Genomic DNA, 13,039 nt, shown 5'->3' with positions numbered 1-13,039 from the left:
TTTATTTATTTATTCATGATAGAGAGAGAGAGAGGCAGAGAGAGAAGCAGACTCCATGCAGGGAGCCCGACGTGGGACTCAATCCTGGGTCTCCAGGATGATGCCCTGGGCCAAAGGCAGGAGCTAAACCGCTGAGCTACCCAGGGATCCCTATGTTTTGGTTTAAAAAAAAAAAAGATTTGAACTCATTTGGTCCTACCCTTTCTACCATGTGAGTCCATCCACTCGCCCCTAAAATGATAAAGCCCGCCCACTGTCCTCTGGAGGGCTAGTGCCTGGGTTAGAACATGAGCAAAATGCCAAGGTTTGGGGAGATACCACATAGATGTCAGATGGATTTATTACTGTGGTCTTTTCCTAAAAACCCCACCCAGGGTTTTACTCAGAAATATCATATGCAGGGGCACCTGGGTGGCTCATTTGGTTGGGCGGCTGCCTTCAGCTCAGGTCATGGTTCTGGAGTCGTCTGGGCTCCTTGCTTGGTGAGGAGACCACTTCTCCCTCTCCATCTGCTGTTCCCCCTGCTTGTGCTCTCTTTCTCTCTCTCTCTCTCTCTCACTCACTTTTTCTCTCTCAAATTAATAAATAAAATACTTTTAAAAAGAGAAATGCAAAGCATTTTAACGTAGAGGAAAGAAATCAAAGAACTTGAAGAGAACTTTCTCTAGCTCTATGTTTCAGAGAAGAGGAGAGAAACCAGGACCCCACCTAAGAGCCCAGCTCCAGGGCTGGAGGCAGAGCAGCAACACCAGTGTCAAAGACCAGCCAGCACTGCTCCTGCCTCCCCAACTCGGGAGCATCTGCATCTACTCTTCTCCAAGGCAGAGCCAAACACAGGATCCATCCCCAGAAGGAAATACCAACAACACAGCCTCTCCTCATTTCTTGAAAGGAACAACTGATTTCCTTCCACTGTTTAGTCTATCGTGCAGGAATCTGGGAACCCCTAGGAAAATCCTGCAGGACTCGCAAGCCATCAAAGTAAAAATTGAGGGCAGCCCGGGTGGCTCAGCGGTTTAGCGCCACCTTCTGCCCAGGGCCTGATCCTGGAGGCCCCGGATCGAGTCCCATGTCGGGCTCCCGGCATGGAGCCTGCTTCTCCCTCTGCCTGTGTCTCTGCCTCTCTCTTTCTCTCTCTGTCTCTGTCTCTGTCTCTCTCTCTGTGTGTGTGTCTCATGAATAAATAAAATCTTAAAAAAAAAAGTCAAACTTGAGAGGAGGCATGACCCAGAATTTCTTTAAGTTGCAGAGACATTTCAGGACACATCAGTCCATCTATTTTGAGCCTCCCCGTCCTTACTTTTCTCTCGCCCCAAGGTCAGGACTAAAGGGCCACCACAATGCTCTCCCAAAAGAACAGGTGTAGGGGGTGGGCAGTGAAGGTGAGAGCAGCGACCATGGGAGGGGCTCCAGCCTCTCCAGCAGCGCTGTCCCTCCCAGAGAGGCAGAGGCGGCCCAGCAGAGACTGGTGCCTTCTCCCCTGGGTGTGGGGAGCACCCCACACGCTCTCCAACTTCCATTCCTGGCAGGGGCACTCGATAGAGTTCCCAAGTAAAGGGCCAAGGGCTCTGGGGCCACAGGGGGACCAAAGGCCATGGAAGACAGTGGGGCTCAGTGGGAAGGAAGGAGGGCCTTTGGGCCCCCAGGGTGGACCGGCCACGAGAGGCCAGGCTCCTGGGGTCTCATCAAGAACGAGATCAGAAAAAGGCATACGGTCCCATTTCTCCCAGCCCTGGGAGGTTGAGGGGGCGGGGTGTCCCTTCAGGGAAAGCTCCTCAAAAAGATGGGGGTAGTTCGAGAAAGTGTTGCAAAAACCAGAAACCAAAAAATCGAAAAACCCAGAGCAGGGAAGGGACAAAGAGAGAAGCCAAGATGGGATGGATGGGGAGTGAGGGGGCTGCAGAGGCCTAGGGGAGCGCAGGGGCAGGGAGGGCAGACAGGAGAGCAACCACTCTGCTCAAGGGGGTGGGGGCAGGCTGGCAGGGGGACGCTGCCCAGAAACCTCAGCTCAAAAGACTCCTTTGGGTTTAACCGTCCCCTAGGACTGTGGAAAGGGGAGAAAGGAAGGGAGAAACAAGTCAGAAGTCTCAGGAGGATGGAGCTTTGTGCTGTAAGGACTACCCCTTGGGCCTGTCCCCAATTTTCTGGTTTTTGTTCCTGGTTTAAAGGAGGTTTTATGTCACCCATGAGAGTCTGCATTTTTGTGGGATTCAAATATTCCTTAATTAGGTGTTGTCTCTTTACAGAAAGAAAAGACGCCTTTTATTTCATTTTACTTTGCCATTTTAATTTACTCCCTTTCGTGTTTAATAACTAGGTAGGGAAATGTTAAACAGCTGCTGTAAAATATTACAAACCCTGCTCCCTGAGAACGTTGAGAAGGAACTTTCTAGAGCTATCTCCCTCCCAGAGAGGAGCCCTGAGAGTGGACCCACAAATCCCAGCCTGGGTGGGGGGAAAGGTAGAAGAAGGGGAGGTGCGCTCTTTCCCCCTTCCACCAGGAGTCCCCCTACCCTGTCAGCCAGACCCCACCCCCACCCCCCAGACCCCCATCTCTGAGGTCTGAATGCAGAGGGAGTGAGAGGGAAGCTGAGAAACACACACATCCACCTCTTCCAGGTGCCCCGGCTGATAGGACCCATCCAGAGCTAGAGGATCTGCCCTGGGAAGCTCTGGAAATTCAAGAAAGAAAAAAAAAAAACCACAACAGAAAAGCAAAAGTGTCCAAGAAAACGTCTCTGTTTGGCCTTGGTCTACTGGATACTGGCTTTCTTATTCTGTCCTTATTGAGTCTGAGGACGACCACATACACTGGACCAGGCTCTAGTTTTTATACAGCTAGAAAAGTAAGGGGGGTGGACTCCCCATTTCTGGTGGGTAGACCCTTTGGCCAAGGGTCAGTAGCTGTCTGCAAACTGCCAAAGCTTCCCAAGGGATCTGGAACACAAATTTGTAGGGCAGCACAGGGCACCAGTTTCCATCGACTGAGCTGTGTATGATGCTTATACGCTCATTTTGCTGGTAAAAGAGCCTGTCATAAAATGTAATACTGACTATAAAACAAATCAGCGCTTTGAAACGACTTGCTTCAGATGTTTTCATAAATCCCTAATGACTCAGGCACTGCCTGCTATTGATAATATTAATGTGTTAATAGTTCCTCTGAAGCAGCAGCACTGGGTAGGCCTGGACACACACACACACACACACACACACACACACACACACACACAGAATACCACACTGGAAAACACAATGCTTTGGCTCTCCCTCGAATTCCAGCTGCACTTGATTGACCTCAGAAAGCCAGATCCAAGTGAGAAATCTGAGATTTCAATTATTGGCTGGAGCTCCCCTTTAGTTTAAAGTGTTTTACATCGGTTCATAAAAAGGTATATTTTTTATGCAAAAATATGCAAACATATAAAAGCATGCAGGCACACATCCCAGCAGCATTAGTCACAGCAGCCAAAATGTGGAAACAACCCAATGTCCATTGACAGATGAACAGATAAACAAAATAGCATATATCCAGGTGCTGGAGTATCACTCAGCCATAAAAAGGAATGGAGTTCTAACGCGTGCTACAACTCGGATGCACCTTGAGGACATCCCACTCGGTGAAATAAGCCAGTCCCAGAAGCCGTACGCATACTGCAGGGCTCCACTTACACAAGGAACCTGGAGCCCTTAGGTTCACGGAGGCAGAAAGTGGAAGAGGTTCTCAGGGGCCAGAGGAAGGGGACATATATCTGTTTGGGAAGATGACAAAGTTCCAGGGGGCGGGTGCTGATGGGTGCACAACATTGTGAATCCCCTAACGCCACAGAACCGTATACTTAAAGGTTCACATGCTAAATTTCATGTTACATTTACTTTACCAGAACTTTTTTTTTTTTGCAAATTCATTTTTTTAAAGATTTATTTATTTATTCATGATAGACATAGACAGAGAGGCAGAGACACAGGCAGAGGGAGAAGCAGGCTCCATGCAGGGAGCCTGACGTGGGACTGGATCCCGGGTCTCCAGGATCGCGCCCTGGGCCAAAGGCAGGCGCTAAGCCACTGAGCCACCCAGGGATCCCTACCAGAACTTTTTAAATGGGAGAAGAAAAGCGTGTAAGGGACATGAGGGTTTTCAACAACCTTCCACACTCTCCCTCCCCTGCTTGTATTCCTCTGCAGAGCCTGCAGTCTGTCCCCAGGCCCTGGAGCTCCCAGCACCACCCACGCCTGAACCAGCCACGTCTGGCATCCTTTGCCCTTAAGAAAATGGCAAGTTTTGGGGCACCTGACTGGCTCAGTCAATGGAACATGTGACTTTCGGTCTTGACGTTGTGAGTTTGAGCCCCACGTCGGGTGTAGAGATTACTTAAAAATAAAATCTTTAAAAGAGAGAGAGAAGGAGAGGTTTTGTGTCTACACTTCCCAAACGCCCAAGCAGCTCAGGGAAGCCTCTCCAGGAAAACCCAGTTCCAACCTGAAAAGGGAGCTTAAGGAATCAAGAATGACATTTTCATGATGCAATTTCTCTGTTCCTAACTGGCAGCATTCAGGTCGGAGGAATCTCAGAAAATCAATGCTCCAATCTCCCTGCCTGTGGCCACAGACACTAAAGTTTTCTCGAGGTATGTTTCTGTGGCTGGACCACCTCAGCCCCCTGTTTCCCGGGATGGACAGGAAGGGTCTAGAGAGCCAGAGTGACAAATAACACGGGGGGGGGGGGGGGGGGGGGGCGGGAGGGGAGGCGCTGGCTAGATGGCAGTGTTTTCCTAGACTCGCCTGTCTTTTGGGGATCCTCATTCCTGAGAAGCTCTTGCCTAGAATCATTTTGTGATTTTGCCCCCACACAGGTCCAAGAAGGGGAACCTGGGAACCCCCAAAGGTTGGATCTGAAGGCAGAAAGGGGAGGCCCAATCTGAGGCCGGCACCTACCTAGAAGTTCTCTCAGTAACATGGTAGACACTGGACGCAGACCACAGGTTTTTCTAACTTGTTCTTTGGGGTCAGTTTATTTAAGAAAAGGCCAGAGCATGGTGTGGCTCAGTCGGTAGACTATGTGACTCTCTCTCTCTCTCTTTTTTTTTTTTTTTAAGCAAAGACAGATCTTTTTCTTTTTCTTTTTCTTTTTTTAAGATTTTTTTATTTATTCACGAGAGACACAGAGAGAGAGGTAGAGACACAGACAGAGGGAGAAGCAGGCTCCCTACAGGGAGCCCGATGCGGGACTCGATCCTGGGACTCCAGGATCATGCCCTGGGCCTAAGGCAGGCACTAAACCGCTGAGCCACCCAGGCGCCCCGACCATGTGACTCTTGATCTTGGGGTTGTGAGTTTGAGCCTCGCACTGGGTGTAAAGATTACTTAAAAATAAGTCTTAGGAAAAAAGATGGCCAGGGCAGTCAAACCCTTGGCCCTCTCCCCCTGAAAGGAGAAAAATATTAGCATAATCCTTCCCATTCCAAGTCTCCCTGGGCCTTCCTTTCAATTTTCCCTACGCTCCATTACCCCAAGCCAGGCAGCCAAGAGCTCCTGGGTCCCCTCACACAGGCTTTGGCCCAGTTTTGCATCTACGACGCATCAGAGCCAGTCTTCTCCCTGCAAGTCAGAAAGATGACCCCCACAGCTGGTATGAGAAGCATGTTCAAAGCCCTCCATAGAGATGAGGACAGAACAGAACACGGTGCCTGTGAATTTTCAGGCTGATGGGCCCAAAGTTAAGGACCCCCTACAAAAAAGGGGAGCCCACCAGAAGGGCCCCACACAGTCTATAGGAGGAGCCCCACTGGAAGGAGGTGGCAAGCAGAGCATAGGGCTCCCAATATGGAGGGAGGGCCTCAGGTGGGATGGCCCCAGGGTGCAGCCAGTTCAGAGCCTGAGATGTGAGCCAGCTACTAAGTCAAACACTGTTAGGACTTGGAGCTGTCAGGACTTGGAGCCAGGAGAGATGCATCGTCTAAGTATCACTAAGAAAACTTCACAGCCAGCATCCAGATTTTCTAAATCCGCCACTTCACCAAATTACCTGCCAGCTCATAAAATGCTTGCCTGACTTGCCTTCCTTTCTCCAAATGATTTTATTAACCAGTGTGGGGGGTGTGGTGGGAGCAGAGAGAAAACTCAGGGGTGAATTACATTTTAATTTTATTTTAGGGAAGCCTGGGTGGCTCAGGGGCTGGGCGTCTGCCTTCAGCTCAGGGTGTGATCCCGCATGGGGGATGGAGTCCCACATCCGGCTCCCTGTGGGGAGCCTGCTTCTCCCTCTGCCTGTGTCTCTACCTCTCTGTGTGTCTCTCATGAATAAATAAATAAATCTTTTAAAAAAATTTTATTTTAAATGCAGTCTTTCTCAGTTTTGTTTCTTTCAAGGCTTTGCTAAATTTGGTTAAGTCCAGGATGTGTAGGCTCTGAGAATTTGCCAGCTTGGATTTAAATGTGACGTAATTGTGTGTGTGTGTGTGTGTGTAGACTTCTCTGATCCTGACCAAACATACACTTAATATGAACAGGTACTCATTTTAACAGAGCAGAAACATGTCAATTTCAAGAAGTGTTTATGCTTACAGTATTTGGAGATACATTTTTTAAAAATCGTATTTCGCTTTGTGCATACATATTTGCTTTTGCTTGTAATTCTTCTAGAAACCTGTAATTCTTCTGGAAGCCTGATTGTTTCAACTACTTCAGCATGGACTCACTGGAGGAGCAGGGAGGGTATGCAAAGCTGCAAAGTGCTTTCATATTTAAAAGGGCCTTCTCCAGGATTGCAGACCAGTGGGTCGATGGTTTTTCTCTGGATACATTTCCTGTTTTTCAGGCTGACCCAAGTTCTCAGACTTTCCGGGGTGGGTCGAAGCAGCTGGGGGGCTCAGCGGGATCTCTGCAATTCAAGGGGGCCTATTCCGGGCCAGGATCTGAGCCACCGCCTCTTTCTCATCCTCTGTCCAGCAGGCACTAGGCTGCCAAAGACCCTGGGGGTTGAGGGCCAAGTGACCTGTAAGTCAACTTTACAAAAGGGAGGCTGGAGAAAACAACAGGATGAGTTTAGGATCCTGAGACTGGAGGAAAGGAGGAGAAAAATGGAAGACTGAGGAAGCTGGACACCTAAGACACCCTCCTAGGAGCCCAAAGAAGGAGTTGTCATGGGTTTGGGCTCAGCAGACTGCAGGCCTCAGGAGAGCCCATGTCTGGGTCCCTGACAAGCTAGGCCTCCAGCCCCAGGAGCACAACCACAGCCAGCTGAATCCAGAGGCCCTGGGGCCACTCCCCCCAGGACAGACCCTGTCACCGTGCAGCCACCCACTGATGCACTCTTTGGGCCTGCTAGAGCACAAACTCCACACAACTGATTGAGTCTGTATTGAAACCACAGGTCAGAAGATCACCAACAAGGCAACAGCTACCTTTACACACTCACTACCTCCAAACAGTTAACGGGATCACACACGCCTGGCCACACAAACCAGTGGAGAAATCGAAGGCCTCCTTCTCACAAACACAGATCCACGGGGTCCACCTAGCAGAGCAACCTCCAGGCCCCCCAGCGGCTGGCTTCCCGGGGCCCAGAGGCGGGCTGTACTCCCTGGGCCTCTTCCTAACCTCGCGGCTGTCCCCACTCGCAGGCTCCTGGGAGACCCGGATCATCGGGGGCCCGCCTCTCCCCGGCCCTCGGTGGCCTCGCCATTTCCTGGGCTGGGAGCTCCCGCAGCAGGAGCGCGTTGCCCGTGCTGGAGGGACTTCAACTTGGAGCGCAAACCGGGCCCGGGGCAGGGGCGCGGGGGCGCAGGGGGGCGCCCACACCCCCAGGGGCCGCACCGCACTGGGCCGGCGCCGCGGCCTGCGGGGGGGGGGGGGGCGAGGCGGGGTCACGACCCCCCGCGGAGCCGCGGCGCGGGGCGCTCGGGGTCTGGCGGGGCCTGCAGCCGCTCCCCCTCCTCTCCCAGCGCGCTCGCAGGTTGTGGGCCGCCGCGGAGCTGCGCCCGGGGCTACAGCCCCCAGATGAAAGCGCTTCCGCGGCCTGGACACACGCCGCCCGCGCCCGCCCGCGCCCCCGCCCCGCAGCGGGGACGGAGGCGAGTCCACGCGCAGCCGCGCACACCCACGTGCGCACACACGCGCGAGCCTGGGCGCTTTCCCTTTGTGCCCGCCTCGCGGGAGATGCCTCCCGGCCCGGCCTCCGCCTTGGCCCTGGGCGGCCCCCGGGCCTGGCTCCTGCCGCCCGGGCCCGGCTCCCGTGCGCCCGCTCGGCCCGGGAGGAGAGCGGCCGCGCAGCCGCCCCGCGCGCCCTGCACCGCCGGGGCTGCGGGCAGCTGGGGCCGCAGGGCTGGCCTCGGGCCTGCGCCCTGTGTGTTTTCCCTTCGCCCCGTGAACGCTAGATTAAGACGTAAAGATTACCCGCGCCGAATAATGCCGGGAGTCAACACTCGAGCAAACAAAAGTGCTTGCACAAGTCGCCAACCCCGCTGGGACCCGGGCCGCGGGCTGGGGGAGAGAACGCGCTCCTCGCTGCTAATTACAAATAAATGATGATGTGCTCACTAAGTAATTGATTTAATGAAGTTCCTATGAAACTATTAAACCCGGGTGGAGGTCAGGCTGGAGGCGCCCCAGAGCGCCCATTGTGGGCTGTTTAACTCCACCAGGCTCCTCGGAAAGACATCGGGGCTAATAGGTGAAGTCACAGCTGCTCGCGCTGACTTCTCGGAGCGCCCGGCCGGCCGCGGGCACCCCCGCGCCCTCCTCCCGCCGCGCCCGCGCGCCCCGCCGCCCGCACCCCGCGCCGGCCAGCTTACCCACGCCACTCCCAGCCCCGCCGCCGGCTCCCGAGGGCCTCTCCAAAGGGATCCCTGGTCTCGTTAAGAGCGGGAAGTTGAGCGCTGAACTTGTGCGCACCGCCAGCAGTTGGCGGCGTCCACCGCGCCCACCCCTCCCTCCTCACCCCACCCCCGCCACTCCGTGCAGGAACTGCAGCCAGTGTGCCACGCAGGGTGCTCGCGCGCTCTTGGCAAGGTGCCTGGAGCCCAAGCGTGTGCCCAGTGCACTGGCTAGGGCGGGGGGGAGGGGGTTGAGTTGTACATGGGTGTGTGTGTGTGCGTGTGTGTGAGAGAGAGAGTTGTGTGTGCGTGTGTGCGCGCGCCCTTGCGTTTCAGACCTAGAGGCCACGTTTTTACATCCCTTACCCTGGCCTGCGGCCTGTGTGTGCCAAAAAGTAGTAGAGGCAGGGAGAAGGGGACCAAAGAAAAAGGTGCAAAAAAGATCACCCATGGGGGCAGTTGGGCATGGGAAGCCTAGTCTCGGGTCTTGCAGACCCGCCGCTGGAGGAGGGGGCTGTTCTGGCACAGCGCCCCGACCCGGCCTGAGGGTTCCGCCCTAGAGCAACGCCTCCAGCTCCCAGTGGGGCTGCCGTGTAGGCCGCAGGCCGAGGCTCCCGCTGAGAGATCCCAGCTCCCTCCCCAGGCCCGGCGCGCAGAGCCCAGACCCCGCGGGAAGGTGGCAACTGCTTCTGCTGCGGGATTGCTCTGGAGGGAAATGTAACCGCCCCTTAAACTGGAGCCCGAGGGGACCCCTGAGGGGACACAGGCCCTAGGTGGAGAAGCCGACATTGCAAACGGATCTAACGTTAAGGATGCTAACCCCCTGCCCTCTGCAGCAAGGGCACGAGATACTGCATCTCCCTTCACCTTCCGGGTACCTAGTAATGAAGGAGAGGGCCCATGTCCCTCTGGAACTCCACGCCAGGAGCCAGAGCCTCCAGTGGGGGTTCTGGCTGCAAAAGTCAATCTGCCAGGGTACCCTGCACACCCGCCCCCCCCGCCTCCGCCCCCCCAGCCAGCCAGGTCTTGTCTGTCCTGGTCAAGAACTGAGAGTTCACAAAGTTTCTTAAAGTACTCATTTCATGTATGTCACAGTTAGTTAGCAATAAGCTCCATTCCTTTTTTTTTTTTTTAAACGTTAGTAATTTCCAGCTGCTGAAATACACTTCCATTTGATTTTGAGTCAAATGATTGGCAGCGGGGAGGAGAGAGGTGTATTGGCTCGGTTCTTGGGGCCCTTAAAGAGAACTCCCTCTGTCTGGGTCTTCCCTTGCCTGGAAGGAATCCTGACAAACATCTTCCCTTGAGGCTTGCTTGAGGTCTCAGTTTCACCGTCTGTAAAATTGGAGTGGAGGAGGTCCTTGGAAAAGCTCCTTTGTGCTCTGGGAGAGGAGGAAGTCAGTAAAGATGCCTGTTTGCATCAAGCTTTCGGTTTTCCAGCTCCTTTGTAAAATAACACCTGGCCAGACTGCCTCGTGGATTTTTGCAAGGCTGGGGTTTTAATGTTCCCCACGCGAGCCAATGACAGAGAGCGGGTGTGCCAACTCGGCCGGTCCCCGCACGGCCCTGGTCCGCTGAACTGCACTCTCCCACCTGTGCCCAAAGCGGTGCCCGCCGGCGCCCTCACCTCCCGGCCGGGGCAGATGTTCCCAAGTTGTTCCCGCCTCCCCTCAGCCGAGCCCTCGGATTCCTTTAACGCCTGCTGAGGGCTGCATCCCTGCCGCCCTTAATGTAGGATGGGCCCTTCTCTTCAGCCTCCAAATGAGAAGTGACATTTGCACTCGGCTCAGCCACCGCGTGAGCACAGCGCGGGGACACAGGCCCATTGACCTAGTGGGGCCAAGGGGCCGGCGGGCTCGGCGGCATCCGAAGCTGCCTTAATTAATACCATCTTAAATAGTCCAGCAGCCACCGAAGACAAAGTTGAAGAAAGACTTTAAGGCTGAGTGCCCCTCGACAAGCTCTTTTTCCCCGTGTCATTCAATATTTAATGCGCCCGCTTCTAATGCTACTACTGGTGTTCCTTTCTCAGCGAGGACATTATTTTTTCACGGTGCCCATAGCCAGGGAAAGCCCTTTAGGCAAAGAAAATCAAAATGTTTGTTGTTTTGGATGACTTATAACTCTTGTTTAACACAAGCACTTTCAGCAAAGTATAACAGGCGCAGCCTCCAAAGCAAACAACACAATCCTTGTGACAGAGTCAGACACAAAAAGCGCATTGTCTTGCGGACTACCCCTTTTCTCTGGTGCTAGATGGGGGCCTGTCTCCGAGTGAACACCACGATGCCATTTCACTTTTGAACTATTGTTTTTGAGTTATGCCATGTGGTCAAAAGGAGCGAGAAGGGGGTTGTTTCCAGGCTCATAAGACAAACGAGTTGCCTTTTCATTGAAATCCCCCCGCGATCCTTGAAAACGGAGTTTAAATGTCACCTCCGCCTTTCTAATGGGCACAGGGCTGGAGGCGACCCTTCAAAGCGCCCGGGTGATAAACGACCCTTATTAAATATAGCCGGGACCGCTGGGAAAGTCCTGCGCCCGGCCAGCACGTGGGAGAGCGCCCCTCGCTGGAGCGCCCCAGGCAGGCCGGGCCTCCCTGCAACCGAGCGGCCCGCGGCCGGCCGTGGCCCAAGCCCAGGCTCGGGGTCGGGGTGGGGAGACCGGGGTGAGAGGGGCCGGTTGTAATACAACTTCTTATCTGCCGCCCCCAACACGCCGGTGCGCCCCCATCCCCAGAGGCTCGGCGTGAACGCTCCGAGCATTTCCCCCTGACTTCTTTTTGTCCGTTGCCGAGTGGCGTCTGCAAGTCTGAGCTGCAAAGTTACTGATTTGCAGGCTGCATGTTAAGGCAGTCCATGTAAGTAATTTCTGCGGGCACCCCGGCAAAGGAGAACAAATCGCTGACAAAGGCGAGCGCTTTCGATTCAGCGGCGTCGTTAAGGCAACCCCAAAGTATTCCTCCTATAATAAGTTCCACTTCAAAGGGTTTCTCATTCAGCGGTGACTGCTTCGCACTTTTATTAAGTCCGGGCTTTTTCACTCGGAGGAATCATCTGTTTGGTTATTTTTCATCGTGTTTATTTTTCACCATTCACACAGTACTTGTATTAAATAAACAAAGAACAATCGCTCTGCAAATAAAAGTACTTAGGTGGGGAGAGAAGGAAGAGGAACTGGAGCCCGGGCGCCCCTTGCTCTGTCCCCTCCTCTAACTGCACCCACCCCACCCCCACCCGGCTTTCCCTCCTCCTCTCCTATCTCCCTCTCCCTTTTCCGGCGAGCTCGGAGGTTCTATGGGCCACGTAACAAGTGGGTGGAAAGACCTAGGTTATTATAGGTCGTGCGTGTCATATTATATGGGTAATATTACGTGTAATACCTATATTTCCGGTGAGGTGAAAATTGAGTGAGCTACGTGGGCATGAAAGTGCAGGTCACTGCAACTGTATCTTAATAGAGTGTCTCGAATGGCTGTGGACCCTCTGCCAGAGACTCCCCTGGCCCAGCCCATTGCCATAGCAATTCTGAACACTCGGTGTGGGTGTACCATAAAAGCAGTAGTTTGAATTTCAAAGAACATGCCTTTGAACTTCTCCCTGCCTGATTAGGCACTTGTGCCCTGTGTGAATGCGTGTGCCCAGGAGTGTTTAGGCGTGGGCATGTGGGGGGTGATCTGTGAGTTTTTGTTCAGGTAGGGAAAGTGGTGTGCTGGCAACCCCAGGGCGGTGTCACTGTGGGTCTCCTTAGCCATCCCTCCAGCTCTGGAGGGTGGGTTTTCCTGGCCATGTGTCTATTTTGGTAGATGATGGGTCCTGTGATGTAACAGGCTGAAAGTATTAATAAGTGTCTAGATTGTTTGTTTCTCTTGTATTCAGCTATCTTTTCCTCTGACTCAAATGATCTCTCTAGAAATCAGGTTCTCTCCTCTCTCCCCCATTTTCTATTTCCTAACTGAACTGGGCTAAAAAATACTTCTGGGGGAACATCTCATCCCATTTCAGAGAGAAAGAGAGGATAGGTACATAGATGATAGATAAATAGATGATAGAAAGATAGAAAATAGAGAAATAGCTAGCTAGATTAGTTGCCAGGTAGGTAGGTAGGTAGGTAGGTAGGTAGGTAGGTGGGTGGGTAGGCAGAACAAACCACTCTTGTCTCAAAAAACTTCCACAAAATGCCGGATGTAAAAGACAAGAGTGCAGTACAAACATGTCTGCAGATAG

Source organism: Vulpes lagopus, chromosome 16, assembly GCF_018345385.1.
Source record: "Vulpes lagopus strain Blue_001 chromosome 16, ASM1834538v1, whole genome shotgun sequence".
In the NCBI taxonomy this organism is placed as follows: domain Eukaryota; kingdom Metazoa; phylum Chordata; class Mammalia; order Carnivora; family Canidae; genus Vulpes; species Vulpes lagopus.
Note: the sequence above shows the minus strand (reverse complement) of the source record.